General features: G+C 29.5%; 1 long non-coding RNA gene across 1 annotated transcript in view; it reads right to left on the reverse strand.

The window, feature by feature from the left end:
• The window catches only part of LOC139425585 (uncharacterized), a 174,288-nt gene that overhangs the window by 142,496 nt on the left and 16,219 nt on the right, over positions 1–15,573 (reverse strand). The window lies entirely within an intron of this gene.

Below are 15,573 nucleotides of genomic sequence, written 5' to 3' on the forward strand. Positions count from 1 at the left end.
TGTTAATTGAAATACTTTCTTACATATATCTCATACATAAACACCACATGGTGAATGTTTATTCGAAAGTCAAATTTCTTGATTGATTCAAGTAATTATTTACAGATTTTGCTGTTAGAATCAGAGATTGCAGGTTGCATTTAAATCGATATGTTTTATAATATATGCTTCCTCTATAAATTGTTTTATTTAAAGACTTATATTCCAAAATCAGAATGCGCTCCGAGTAAATTTTTAAGCATTCCATTTATGCTGACCAGACTGTAGGGTAATCTAGGAGCTGACCTCATGTCAGAAAAGCTTCTGCTTCGTATCCTGCTTCAAGCTTGTATATAATTTCTCTCACTTTGTTCTATATGTTCATCTTACTTTGTTGCGGTGACGTTGATTCAACAATATGATACCCACAAAAAATATATCATCAGTAATGCCTGCTAAGTTAACCCCACGTGCCATACGTTGTCAAATGTGGCATGCGTTGTCAAATGCAGTGGCCACTGAAAATAAGATAAGTATAGCAATTATTTTTATTCTAAAGCTATTAATGACAGTAAAAACAGAAAAAAATATCAAATGTAAAGTCAAGTTTTTTTAATGATCCTCTTTAGCATAGATTTAGGAAATTTTACATCTCGTGCAAAAATAAAGGGGCATATAAAACAAACAGTTTGCAGGAATAAAGTTCTCAACTCTTCCAAATTTTAACCTTAAACCACTGGCGTTTTCGAAAATAGGCGAAATTTGGAGAATGTTTCTCCCCCATGTACTATTCTCCAATCAATTAACATGGAAAAACTGGTTTTGCTATGCGGAAAAAACTGCAGGTTGAAATAGGACTTCGTACGTGCAGAACCGTCAGTGGGTTGAAAATGATCAGTTAATTCAATAGGTGCCAAAGCTTTTATTATAGAAACTGTTATTTTTAATATTTTTCTGATTCATCTTCATAAATTAATTTTAATTCTAATAAAGCATCGCTAAATTTAAACTATGATAATCTTATGTTAATTTTTACGAGAATCGAAATTTTTTATTAAGTATTCGAATTTCATGATAAAAATAAGCAAATTGAAAAAATATAGAATTTTTTATTCACTTTTTTGAACACAAGCCTTTAAAATAAATTTTACGATAATCGCGGAAAATCCTTAGAAGTAAATCATCTTCCTGTCAAACGTCGATTCAAAAAATGTATTACAAGTAGTTTATAAAGATCTCTCTGTTCGTCGGTCAGATATGGAGGCGCCACAGGATCTTTTATTTCGCTTAACAAGTTTATTGTTAAATGCACTTAAAAAGTTGAATTCGATACCTATCAGAGGACAATTATCATTCTTAAAGCTTGTAAATATTGTAGTTATAAATTAAAAATTAGATTTTTGGAAAATTATATCACAGGAAAGATAAAACTTACAAATTATATAAAAATTTTATAATTCGTAAAAAACATATATTTAAGAAAACTAAACTAAATAAAAAAAATATTCTATGAAGTTTATTTTATGTGTATGAAAAATAATATTATTAGATTTTAATTGCTTATTCCATTTTTAGAACATTCGCATGTAAACGGTGAAGAGGAAAGGCCAGTTTTATTTAAATTAAAGAAAAGTTATATGTTTTAATACAATATATATTGTTTCAGAGAAAAACATTATTTACTTGTTAATTTTTTTTTAGCTTAAAAAAAGCCGCATGCTTAAAAATAATAAGAAATAGAAAAATATCATTATGAATGCGGATCTGGTATTAAATATAAATTTTGCTGGTTTTGCTGCAGTATTACTTAAAGTCAAGAACATGTTATGTCATTTTGTCAATCTTAAGACAATTTACTCAACTTCATATTTGCGAAATAAAGTTTCAGTAAATGGAATTCTTGAGGTTTCTAAAATCTCGCCTGAAACTTTTTTGGAAGAGAATTATTTTGGTAAATGTTTGTGATATATTTCTACATATTTCATATACAGAAAATGATACATGGCTACATTATTTATTTTATCTTAAAAGTAAGCGGATTCTAGTTTCTTATGTTCCTGGAGTTTGGAAAGAGTTTTCAGTCTTTCTTAAGCAGAGATAGATAAAATTCAAATTCCAAGAATATAATAGTTTCCATCTTAAATCAGCTTAGGAATATGTTTCTATAGCTAAATTCTCAAAAATAAGAAAAAAATAAAAAATAAAAAAACATTGTAATACATGGATTTAAACTGCCTATAGAAAGATAAATGGATCGTTACAAAATTCAACCAACAAATTTACAATCATCTCTCATAACGAAATTTTAGTGAGCGCTGAACAGACGAAACTATACGCGGGGAAACAGCATGTCCTGCAACTTTGCAGGTCATGCTTCATTTCATTTATCTTACTAAAATAAGCAAATTTGGAACTGTGCAAGAAAGTTTTCAATGGCATGTTTAATATTTCCCTGTCAATTGATGACAGTAGTGAAAAATCTAGTTCAATATTAACGTTGCAGGGCATGCTTCATTTCATTTATCTTACTAAAATAACCAAATTTGGAACTGTGCAAGAAAGTTTTCAATGGCATGTTCAATGTTTCACTGTCAATTGATGACAGTAGTGAAAAATCTAGTTCAATATTAACGTTGCAGGGCATGCTTCATTTCATTTATCTTACTAAAATAAGCAAATTTGGAACTGTGCAAGAAAGTTTTCAATGGCATGTTCAATGTTTCACTGTCAATTGATGACAGTAGTGAAAAATCCAGTTCAATATTAACGTTGCAGGACATGCTTCATTTCATTTATCTTACTGAAATAAGCAAATTTGGAACTGTGCAAGAAAGTTTTCAATGGCATGTTCAATGTTTCACTGTCAATTGATGACAGTAGTGAAAGATCTAGTTCAATATTAACGTTGCAGGGCATGCTTCATTTCATTTATCTTACTAAAATAAGCAAATTTGGAACTGTGCAAGAAAGTTTTCAATGGTATGTTCAATGTTTCACTGTCAATTGATGACAGTAGTGAAATATCCAGTTCAATATTAAAGTTGCAGGACATGCTTCATTTCATTTATCTTACTGAAATAAGCAAATTTGGAACTGTGCAAGAAAGTTTTCAATGGCATGTTCAATGTTTCACTGTCAATTGATGACAGTAGTGAAAAATCTAGTTCAATATTAGCTTTGCAGTTACAGAAATAGGCTCAAAGGAGGGTTAACTAAATATATGTGACTACACATCTTAACTTAGGAAAACTTCAATTTTGATTCAATGGATATTTTTGTACAGATATTAAAAATAAAATAAAGGATTCAAAAAATTTTATCTTTCAGAATTAACCGTTATTAATGTGCCAAAAATCGATGAATAATGCGACACATGAAAGTAATATAGACTTTCCAAGTATTAATATACTCCCTGTCATAGAACATAAATTTACTTCATGATTATATTGGTGAAATTAATGAGTAAACTTCCATATGAAAGTTTTAATTATAATCTTTGTTTTCTACGCCTAATTATCTTTCAAGCTTTACCCTAGAACCAAATACGTTAATTATTAAATGCTTCCCAGAATGAGACGTTCCAAACAAAATTCCCAAAGACGAGGGAGGATATTCGAAAGCTTCAAAACTGGGAGTCAAGAAAAGAATTTTGTAATTACATTTTCGTCGAAGTATAATGCCTTTTATAACGGTTGTTAAAGCGTTCCTTCTTAGGTATTAATGATAAAAGTATTAAAACCGAAGATTGAAATTCGAGATGGTCATATAATTTCATTTCCCAAGTGCAATACCTGAGATGATCGAAAAATGAGGCAGTAACTTTTAATTAAAGATAATTTCAGTCAATAATTATGAACCGAATTGAAAGCACACTTTTTGAATAAGTATGCTATACAGTTTTGCAATACCACGTTATCGCTTTTAAGAGGACGAATACTGCTACAAAATGGAAAATCCGTGAGTATTTTTTTTTAATTATTTATTAGTAATGTTGTAAAATGAAAAGTATAATTAAGTGAAACATTATTTGTTAAGTATAAGATAACTTTAAAACTAAGTAATAAAATTACAGATGGTTATTTAATTACATTCACTAATTGAAATACTTAAATTGGTTGTTAATATGTAAGTATTTATATAATGAATGATTAACCTGATAATCCACTGTACTTAAAAATTAAAACAACTTAAATTTAAAAATACAAGTGGGCGACACAGTAAGAACACATTAACATTATATATTTTTAGGAATTGACAATGACAATATTATATGATGTTCAAATTGGAAACGTATTTTACCACTCTTGAGTGTTTTTGTTTTTAAACATTTTTATACAAATATTAAGATTTATTTTGACGCTATCCAATATCCCGTTTTTTCTCTTGATTTAATTATATTTTGACATAACGTCAAATGTGCACTTCAAAAAAATGAAGATCTCAAGACACATGAAATTTTCGACTATTAATAAATAAATAGTTATCAATTAAAGGAAAAATTTCTAAAGACAAAAGTTGCTTAAATTTGCAATACCTTAAAAAAATAAGAACTCGCGCTAAGTCTTAAGTAAAAATATCTCTTTCCTCACTCAAATTTAAACTTTTTGTTGCTGAATGTAGATCATCCCACCAGTCTTTTTTACTACAAGTTTAAGACTTGAAAGAGTGTCTCAATGCTTTTCTTTATTCCATTGCGCACTTTTGACAAGAAGAAATTACTGAATACTTGAAAGTTCTTCAGTAGTATTTTTAAATTTTTTTAAACATTATATTTTTTGTGTAGCTCAAAAATATGTTACTTAAAGCAAAGAAAAGTAGAAGCAATTAAAAAAAATTTACACGCATTTGAAACTACATTTATTTTCAGCAAATTGGTATTTTGAAGAAACAAATCTCGTGTTTCATAAAAACTTTACTTTGTTTTTCCAGTTAACATGAATTTACTTTGTAGATGCATTTCCACGGGCTATAGAGATGTTCGCATGGTATATTTTATAGTAAGTTTAGCAGTTGATTATTCTTTAATTAATAATCAAATGTTATTATTTCTTAGTTAATTTTATTTCCTATTTCTATTCGTTTTACGCACTCCTAATTCCAAGTTTGCAGTTTTTGGTAAGCAAAACAAAATGTAATCGAAAGTTGAACACCAAAATCTACAGCTACGCTTAAAATTTTTTTTAATAAATATATATATATATATATATATATATATATATATATATATATATATATATATATATATATATATATATATATATATATATATATATATATATATATATATATATATATATATATATATATATATATATATATATATATATATATATATATATATATATATATATATATAAAACAAAAATAATATTAATAAATAATAAACTGTTGAAGGTGCGATTTTTTTCCTTTGGAGAGTAAATGGCGATGCAATGATATGAATCCGTAGGATTCAATGAAAAAAAAGTTGCTTATATACTAGGTTATTAAATGAGAAGACTTAAAAATATGCAAGGTAATAAAGTTCTATTTCATGACATATATGTATAGAAAATTTAGCAATTTTTTTTTCTACAAAAAATACAATTATTTCATCTTTAATTTTACGCAGTGTGTAATTTCTTTTGAAATTTCGAAACGTAACTTTTATTGGAAACAAAATTCTATGAATTAATTAAATAGTTTATTTAATTAATGAAGACTTGCTTTTCATGCCTAGGTGTTTTACTTGAATGTTTTCACAATGCAAATTTAAACCAATATAATAGCAATTGAGTTTAAAAAATATTCGTAAGACTTTAAGATGCAAATTAAATTTGCATCAATTCAGATTTGCAAGTAACTCCGGCTATACAATAAAAAAGCGATATACAATCTGACTCAAAATTTATATGAATGATATTTAAAAACATGAAAAAGCTATTTGTATAATGACATGCTGTTCCACCATCGGAGGTTAAAGTTAATCCCAAAAGGTGGGCCCTATTCTGAGGTTTAGGTTCGACTTTAGTGTCATTTCCACATATATATCAGTTGTCATTTCTAGCTCGGGCTGCTTGATGAGTCTCTTTTTGAAATAGAAACATCATTATCAAAGTGCCAAATTATGCAAGTGAAACTGGTGTTATTTTTAGGAAAAAAACTAAATTATAGAGGAAAATATTGTCTTCGTTTTAAAAAATCTACAACCTCCCCCACCTTTAATGTTGATGCTGAAGGGGAGAATTGAATGCATTGTTTTAAAACATTTTACATCCTATGCGTATTTCTGTATATATTATGTCGTTCCCATACTTTTAAGTCACTCTGTACTATCTAATCTCCATATGAGCAAAATCTAGGAAGTGTTCTTTGCACCGAGACTCAAAGAGATTGCAAGCAAAGTACAATGCACCAACAAAAAAATAAATAAATAAATAAATAAAAAAAATGGATCACCCTAAATAACTTTTGATCTAAAAACCGGATTTTCTAGTTTTACGAATCAATCTTATCAAGTTTTAAGAAACAATCAATCTGAATGTGGTTCATTGGGTGACCTCAAATATACCTCTATATTTTAAGTTACGAAATCGGGCACAAAAACGTACTTTTTCTGAATAAATAGCTTTTTTTTGACTGATTCAGAATGTTAGTTTCACTTTTTGCGTATTTCAAAATATCTCGAAAAATTTTAAAGTGAATTAAATAAAAAAGTTGCTTCCAATTATAATTTTTCTTTATTTACATATAATTAATGCAAAATATAAATTATACTAAAGGTTTACTGTTTTCTTACTGTTTTATTTAATAATAGTAAAAAGGTTTTGAATTATCAAGTACACAAAATTTTACATCATTTCAAGGAATGCAATTTCAGATTACAAAATAAAAAATACTTGAGCCATAACGATTGAATAGTTCTTGAGAAATATTTTTTTTTATTTTAAAAAGACATCAGTGTCAAATTTCTTATTTTAATATATCATCAGCGCTCTACCACATTTGAAGTTACCCCCTTGAGCCATTAGGTTTGAGTCCTAGAATGTGAAAATATGATCGTTAAATCAAAATTTATTTAAGGTGGTCCGTTTATTTTATTTTGTACACTGTAACAAATTTCGATAACACAGTAGGAACCGCACTGTTATCGAAATAGTGCAATGTATGTTAGTCTTGAATTTGCTTCCAAAGACCAAGGGGGCAAGTCAATGCAAGGAAGAAACAATATCAGACAATATTCCAAATTCGTTACGGGAATGTGTATTCGAATACTTATTTGTTGATGGCATGTTGAATACTTATGTATGTTACTTATTTTCTTTTTAATTAAGATAATTAATTCAATATTTTCTCATTTCGCTTGTAGCGTTTACTTATCTGAACTGCTTAATAAATTTAAGTATGTCACTAAACCACCTTGATTCGAAAAACATCTTCAAACTTGGTTAACATCTTGATTATTCTTGTACTAACCGATTTAAGCATGGAAAATTTATTAAAAAAATAATTATTTTTTTAATAAAATGTCAAATGAAACAAACATCGATACATCCTTAACATAAAACATTTTTTTTTGTAAGATTCCTGAAGTCCAGAACTAAAAGAAATCTTTCAGCATTTTTGTGAAAGAAGAAAATTTTAGTGAGACTTAAAAAAACTGTTTCAAGTGGAACAAAAAAATTACTTCTTACATATCAAACTTCAATTTTTTTCACAATGCTTGACGTAATCAATAGTTAAATAAGCGAGACGAAGTAACCCGGTTTCGAAGGAAAAAAAAAACATATTACTCAGTGAAAAAAATATTCTTAATTGAATGGTCGGAACTGGAGAATTCTAAAAGCAGGGTTTAACATTGAAGCTAATTGCATTTCAAAACAGAATGTAGAAATGGCATTCCTATTTTAAGTACTGTAGTTTTAGAGGAAAAAAAATCCCATATCCGGAAGGGCAATTAGCTATGGAAAAGAAACTATCAAAAATTGAAAGCTGCGAAAGCTTTATTTCTGGTAACGAATCGATTATAAAAATTATTTTAGGAGAATTTTTCTGTTCTTTTATTCAGGAAGCATTATTTCTTAATAACCTTTCAGTGAACGGTAAGCATTTGTCAAAATGTTTACTACACTAAAAATAATAAATTTCAACATTTAATTTTTTTGCAAAAAGTCGGCGTTTTTGAGCTTATCAAGACAGGAAGCATGAAGGGAAAAAAGTAACAGAACTTTAATAAACTAAGGTCATAAAAAATAGAAAATGGTTTGCAGCTATTTTTCTAGTTGCTTTAGGATAGCGAAAAAAATTTTTTTTTTCTCGTTTTCTGTTTCAACTTTTTTCTTGCCTTCTAGAACATTAAGCAATATGAAAAAGGCAGAAATTACACTTTTATGCGATTTTTTTAAAGCCGTACCCATCTTGTCCATTTATGTCTAGTTTAATGAGATGTATCTGTTTGTAAAAGAATTTGCAATCGGAGAAAACATTTTGTACTCGTCAGTATAAAAAGTTTATGGTCCATAAAATGAATTTGATTTATTTAAATGTAATGGAAAATTTAACCAGAGAAATGGAAAAAAAAACATATTTGCGCATAATTGCTTTCACTGTTTTCAAACAAATGTAAATTTTAAAATTCCGTCAGAACAATTTCAGATTACTTACTAGGGAATATTTTATTAATGATATTTTTTTAGAAAAATCTTTTGTCATACATACTAAATTAGATATATCAGGCTGCTGTATACATACATTGAAGCTCATTGTTAGCTGATGTTAGCGTACACACATGAATAAACATTGCGAATATACTCAGAACAGTTTCCAATGTTTTTCTTGGAAGTTTTTTTTTCCTGTTCTCATTATTTTTCCATTTTAGAAAATTATTAGTCTGGACTAGATATCACAAACTATAATTAGTTCACAAATCAAATTATGAAAACTTCTCTAGTATATCTAACTGCTTTAGACATAAAAAAAACTAAATTTCAGAAAAATACCGCAGCTGGGACTAAATGCAAAGTCATTCACTTCTTATTATAAAGAGTGTGTATTTATGTGTCTCGCTTATTACACCAGAACGGAAAGTGAAACTTGGGCAGTGGAAGAAAGAAGAAATTTTAACCCCAGATCATAAAATTTGTTCAAATATATAAATTTCATTACTCGGGAATTTTAAAAATTTAAGACTTTTTGAAAATTAATTTTTCTCATTCGCTTAAAACTAGCAATTAAAATAAATTAAATTGCAGTCGATTCTGCTTTATCAAGTGATGTTTGTGGCTTATAGCTGTCATTAATCAAGAAATGTCTTTATTGCACTTTCTTTAATATTTAATTATTTTTTATTCGTTGTGTTAACTAAACTTGATGGCCAACCTAAATTTTGCAGTATAGGTTGACTATTATTTGCAAAGGTGTCTGAAAATATTTGTTCATAACTATGTTCTTAAATGAACGTGGTTCTATAAAATTAACTATTTTCGTATAAATAGAAAAAAAGAAATTGTGTAATGAATTAATCGAGAAATAAAACTAATTAGTTCTGAGGAAGCAAAAAAAAGCGTCGATTACTCCTGGCAATTGGCTCGAATTGTCAGAAAAAATAAGCTACTCAGTAAAATGTAAATATTATAGAGAAAGGTCATTCCTTTAAGAAGAAATGCAAAAAAAAAATCGCCCTGCTTTTGTCTCCAACGAAGCTTAAGTAATTTTGGCAATCTGAACTACTGGTTTTAGATTAATTGATGCACTACAAATATATATTTTACAGGTACAAAATGTACTCATATAGGTGAAATAGGTACAATTCTACCAAAATGATGATATTCGTTAATAAAATTATTTCGATTAAAATACGGCAGGTTGGCCTAGAGCACTAGCATCATGCCAAATTTTACTGAATAAAATCAATCTTTCTTTCGATGGGGATGAACGGGTATAAAGTTTTTTGATGAATCTAATTATGCAAAGCCATAGATTAACTTTATTAATGCAAAAAAATCAAGTTATTTTATTTTATATTATTTCATATTATCTTAAAATATTTTTTTATTTCCAATGAGCTGCACAATCGGTCATGATGATGAGCAGACCTAGTGCGTTCTCCAGAGGTGGTATCCACTCTTTCAGGACCACCACAATGGGTGAGATACCGTTGGTCATGTTAATTTGGACGACTAATTTCTGCCACACTAGATGGCAGCACCGAGACTCTATTTGGATGCTAAAGAGCACTAGGCATTTAATTTTGCCGGAAATGCCAAGAGCCATTGAGGCACTCCAGGGATCTTTTACTCGCCGCGTAATCATACGACATGGCCACTGAGGATCTTTTCTGCATCCCGAAAATCCGGTGTCTGGGCCGGGGATCGAACTCGCAGACTTGGGCTCAGAAGGCCGACGACAAACCAACTGCGCCACCCAGCCACTTATCTTAAAATTATACGGTGCGCTAATTTTTTTGTCCAGGAGTGTATATATATATATATATATATATATATATATATATATATATATATATATATATATATATATATATATATATATATATATATATATATATATATATATATATATTCCTTTTTTCGCCTTTTAATCTGTCCAATGATTTGTACTTCAGTTCTGATTTTCTATAACGATTTCAAATATTAATTCGTTCGGAAGTTTGTTCAAGTCTGCAAACACTTATTCTGAAAATATTAGAAACCCCTAGAAATACAAAACACTTTACTTCTAAGAGCTCTTCCTTTTTTGGCAACCAATATACACTTTTGGCCATTAAAATTGCTACACCAGGAAGGAATGCAATTAACAAAATGATATTTAGTTTGTACATACATTATAGTTGGAAGAACAAGCTATTAAATTTTCAGGATATTTGGATGTAAAGATGTATAGAGGAATCAGTACTCAGAGCAGCCTCCCCTGGCAGCAATAACAGCAGTTTTTCTCCTAGGCATCGAGTCAAACAGTCATTGGATAACATGGACCGATACAGCATTCCATTCAGCTTCGAAATTATGCCACAATTCATCGACCGTAGTGTATGACGTGTGGTGGCCTGCCAGTTGTTCGGCAACCATTAACCAGACGTTTTCATTTGATGAAAGATCAGGAGAACATGCTGGTCAGGGCTACATGTGAACATGTTCTGTGTCAAGGATGGTCAGGACAGTGCGGGCAACATGTTGTCGTGCATTATCTTGCTGAAACGTAGCGTTATGGAGGCCTCGAAGATAAGGTAGAGCAACTGGCCCTATCACATCAGAAATGTAACGGCTGCTGTTCAAAGTGCTGCCAATAGGAGCAAGAGGTAATCAAGATGTGTATCCAGTTTCACCCTATACCATTACTCTAGGTCATGGGCCAGTGTGACGATGTCGAATGCAAGCTACCAATGGACGTTCTCCGGGATATCGCCAAACACGGATGTGGCCATCATGATACCGTATACAGAACCTGTATTCGTCTGAAAAGACGACGTCATGTCATTCCAGCATCCAGGTTCGTCGTTGATCATACCATTGTAGGCGCTCCTGCCTGTGATGCAGTGTCAAGGGTAGCCGAAACCATGGTCGCAGTGCTGACAGTTCATGCTGCTGCCAACGTCGTTGAACTGTTCCTGCAGCTACTTGTTTTATTGCAAATGACCTCATTTGTTGACTCAGGGTTCGTGACGTAGCTGTACGATCCATTAAGGCCATGTGGGAAACATGTCTGTCTTCTCTGCTGTTAGTGATCGGGGGCCGCCGAGATCCTGCATGGCGTTCCACGTAAACAACATGAACCCATCTATTCCATATTCTGATAACAGTCATATAATCTCGACAAACGCGAGCAGCAATACTTCGTGGTGATAAACCACAATCCCATTAGGCACAATCCCATTGAAATGAAACGTTCTGGTAGGCATTTCTCCTCCAAACACGAGGCATAACAAATTATTTTTTACCCAAGAAAAATGCTCAAATTCAACTTCTGTATGAGAAACTTACTGTTAAGTCTCTTATTTTATACACATTGAAGGTGCCAACTCCCCCCGCCTGCTTTGCATGAATTCGCTGATTAGCTAACCATTTATATACCACCATAAGTTTATCTATCCTGTAAATTTCACGTTCGTGGTACGTCGCTTTCCTGGTGTATCAATTTTAATGACCAGTTGTGTACTTTAAACCACATCGAGCTCAAATGAATCTACACTCTCATGTAACACAAAGTGCAGTCTAATGTATCTGACATAAACTTTCAGTCGAAATTTGTTGTGCCGAAATGTTTAAGAAAAACTTCTCTCATAGAGTTCTTAATATAAGCTTAGAAATTACAGATCCAGCTATTCTGCTGAAAGATGAAGATTTAGCTTTTTAAATAGAATTACATCCATTTTGTATTGTATTAAGATTTTTAGTTTTAATATAAAATATTTAAATAAGATGACAATTATAATTGCAAAATTAGTAAATTAGAATAAAATACATATATTTTTTTAAATGTTAAAGTAAAGTAAATGAAATACATAAAATTATATTGTAATAACTACAAACCTTATGCTGATAAATGCATTAAACTTGATATTAAAAATGGAAATAAAGCTAATAAAAAAGTCATATTCAAATTGCCTCATATTTTTAAATTTTTCATGGTTTGAAATGAATTTTTTTTGTGTTGAAAGAAATAAAAATTTTAATTCATTGTGGCAGTTATATTGGGAACAGTTATATTGGGAATATTTTAATTAACGTTAGATATAGTAATAAAATTTTAGATGAAAAATATAAATGCGAGGATGTGAAATACATGAAAAAAACTGGGAAATAAACTGGCACCAATCAAAAACAAGAAGTTATACCAGAAATAAATAAATGAAAAAAAATACAAAGCAATAGATTTCTGAAAAGAAATTTTTATATTTAATTACAAAATGCACTGATCTATGTCAGTTGTAGGAAATGGGACGCTGAGTGTGAAATTATACTTTTTTTAAAATTTTATTTTTCAGCTGAAAAACATGAAGTTGAAATGGTTTTTAAAAACAGTTCATTCTTTTAAATGTTGAAATTTTTTTAAAGAATTTACAGTCAAATCTAGAAAACATTGATTGCATATTTTAAAAATATCTTAAACAAACTCAATTGTACTTTTCATTTCTTAATTCAATTGTTTATGAAAGTATCAAAGAAAAAAAATCAATTGGAGCAACTATTGCAATTCAACACAAATTCTAATTAGTAATCCTGCTAAGCATTTTTTTTCTGAAACAATAGATGAAAAAATGTTCTTCATAAGTGGGAGAAAGATATCGATAATTTATTCCTATTCTTTCCCATTTTCTTATACGTCTTATTTCAGTAATATTCTCTCGATAGAACAAGTTGCCTGTTAGTAGTCTAGTCTTATACGTCTCTGGTTGGTCTAGACTTTTACGAAATTGTGATATCGACTCAATGCTTGAAAATCTCATTTTCTTATATCTCTCCTTTGGAAACTTTTGAAAGGGAAGGCTGTTACAAGTACATTTGAGTTGTAGCTAAAACTCCAAGAATGTTCCTCTCATACTCTTAGCTACCAAAAATCTAAATTATTTATGTTACTCGTGTATATACAGAACGGTATTTAACAAATTTGCAATTATATTACATAAATTTACATCACTATGGATTTATATATGTAGTTAAGTTTTAAATTTATAATACACAATTATAAAATATATTATGTGCATTACAGATAAAAGGAAAATAGGTGAACTGCAATTGTACTGCCTATATAATCTGTTAAGATCTACAAACAATACAACTGGAGACAGTGAAGTTAATTTGCATAGTCTTGTCTGATGATTAAAGTAACCATCTGAGACAAAGAATGGGTGTGAAAAAACGCAGGTCTTGTCAGATAAATTTTAATATTAATTTAAGATTTAAAAAATAAATAAAAAAAGACAAAAGTGCCATAAGAATAACTGATGGGAAACAGAAGTGGCGGATGAAAATCCTAATCATATGAAAGTTGGAACTCGAATTATTTAAGATGCAAGGGGAATCCACTCGTCTACCCCAGTAATTGATTCTCATACATTTGTAGTTTATTTCGTTTGATTCGTCAAATTTTTTCACAAAGAACATGCTGGTCCCAAAATATACAATTATTTTAGGTTTATGTAAGTACATTTTATTAATGAGTTGATTGTAATGAAATAGTCGATTGCACATATTTGGAAAATAATCATCTCTACTTTAATTTAATCAAAAATATATGGATTGTGAGATTCAATCAGAAGAAATAAGAAGCAATTTTAGTCGTTGAAGAGGCTTAGGAAACGATTATTCACTGAGCTCTTTCTGGCAGCATGTAATATCTCTCCTTTCGCTACTTTTGATTCACATCCACTCGAACTTAAGCTTTGTAAAATAAAGAAATAAAGATATAAGAACAAATTTTCTACAACGATAAATAAATAGTCAATATTTAAAACAAACGAGCTGAAAAAAGATACAATACAGCACTTCAGCTTGCAATAACGTTCAAGCAGATAGGAATTTCGAAAGAAAAAAACTCGAGGTAAAAATTATAATACAATGTGGTTTTACGAGATCGTCAAATTTAAACTCTCTAGTTGCATTTTGTGCGGCCTGCAGAGTTACCCTAATGATATTTTTCTAGCACGTTTATCAGCTAACAATTCTAGGACAAATTATTGAATCTTCATTTATTTTATCGTAATCTCTGTATATGTTTTTACACACCTTAGTACTTTCATTTTTCTGAAATCTATAATGTAAAAAGAAGAAAAAAACTCAAAATGAACTCCCAAAACAATGTTGAAGAAACATCGATAAGAAAAATGAACAGGTTGGTTTTTGTGATTATTAGTACAGTAAATGAATATTCGTTGTTATTTTAAATGAAGGAATGTATTGATTATCTTAAATTAAATGGCATTAAGAATTTAGTTCTAATTGAGGTTGAATCAAAAAGATATTTCTCAATGCTATTTAAGACTTAGCGATGCAATATCACATCAAAAAGTTTAAAACAATATCCTCGTTAAATTGTTCTCCTTTACTAAATAATTTTGTGCAATGCATATTTTTCTCTCTCCATAAGCATAATAAAAATCTCAACAGAACTATCTTATCAATTTTGTTTCGTAAAAAAGAATCCTGTAGTCTTTTGCATGAAATTTGGTTCATCCTGATCCTATTGGTTACTTTATTTGTTTTTACGAGTGAAGTTATTGATGACCTTTATCTTCTTGTTACTAATGCAGGGAACTATATTAGGCATTGCATTCTAGTTTTATTTTTATCGATAAACATTATAATGTTGCATGTATTTTAATCTCCAATAAAAATAATAATAAATTATTTCTATGAATAAATCACTATTATTACCAAGAAGGTCAGAATTTCACTTCCATTTTTATAAACTTACGCTTTTGCCAGTTAACTTTAAAACAAATTTGTTTTGTTTTCATTTTTCAACCAACAGCGTGCAAAATACGTTACTTCAGTACAGTACTTATCTGACAAGTGCTTGTAATACTGCGTATACTAATTTCTGTATCAAATACTGATTGTTAAGAAGGTAAAAAATATTTATTCAAAAAAATTAAGAGCA

Source organism: Parasteatoda tepidariorum, chromosome 8, assembly GCF_982258835.1.
Source record: "Parasteatoda tepidariorum strain Cologne lab strain chromosome 8, Ptep-v5.0, whole genome shotgun sequence".
NCBI classification, from domain to species: domain Eukaryota; kingdom Metazoa; phylum Arthropoda; class Arachnida; order Araneae; family Theridiidae; genus Parasteatoda; species Parasteatoda tepidariorum.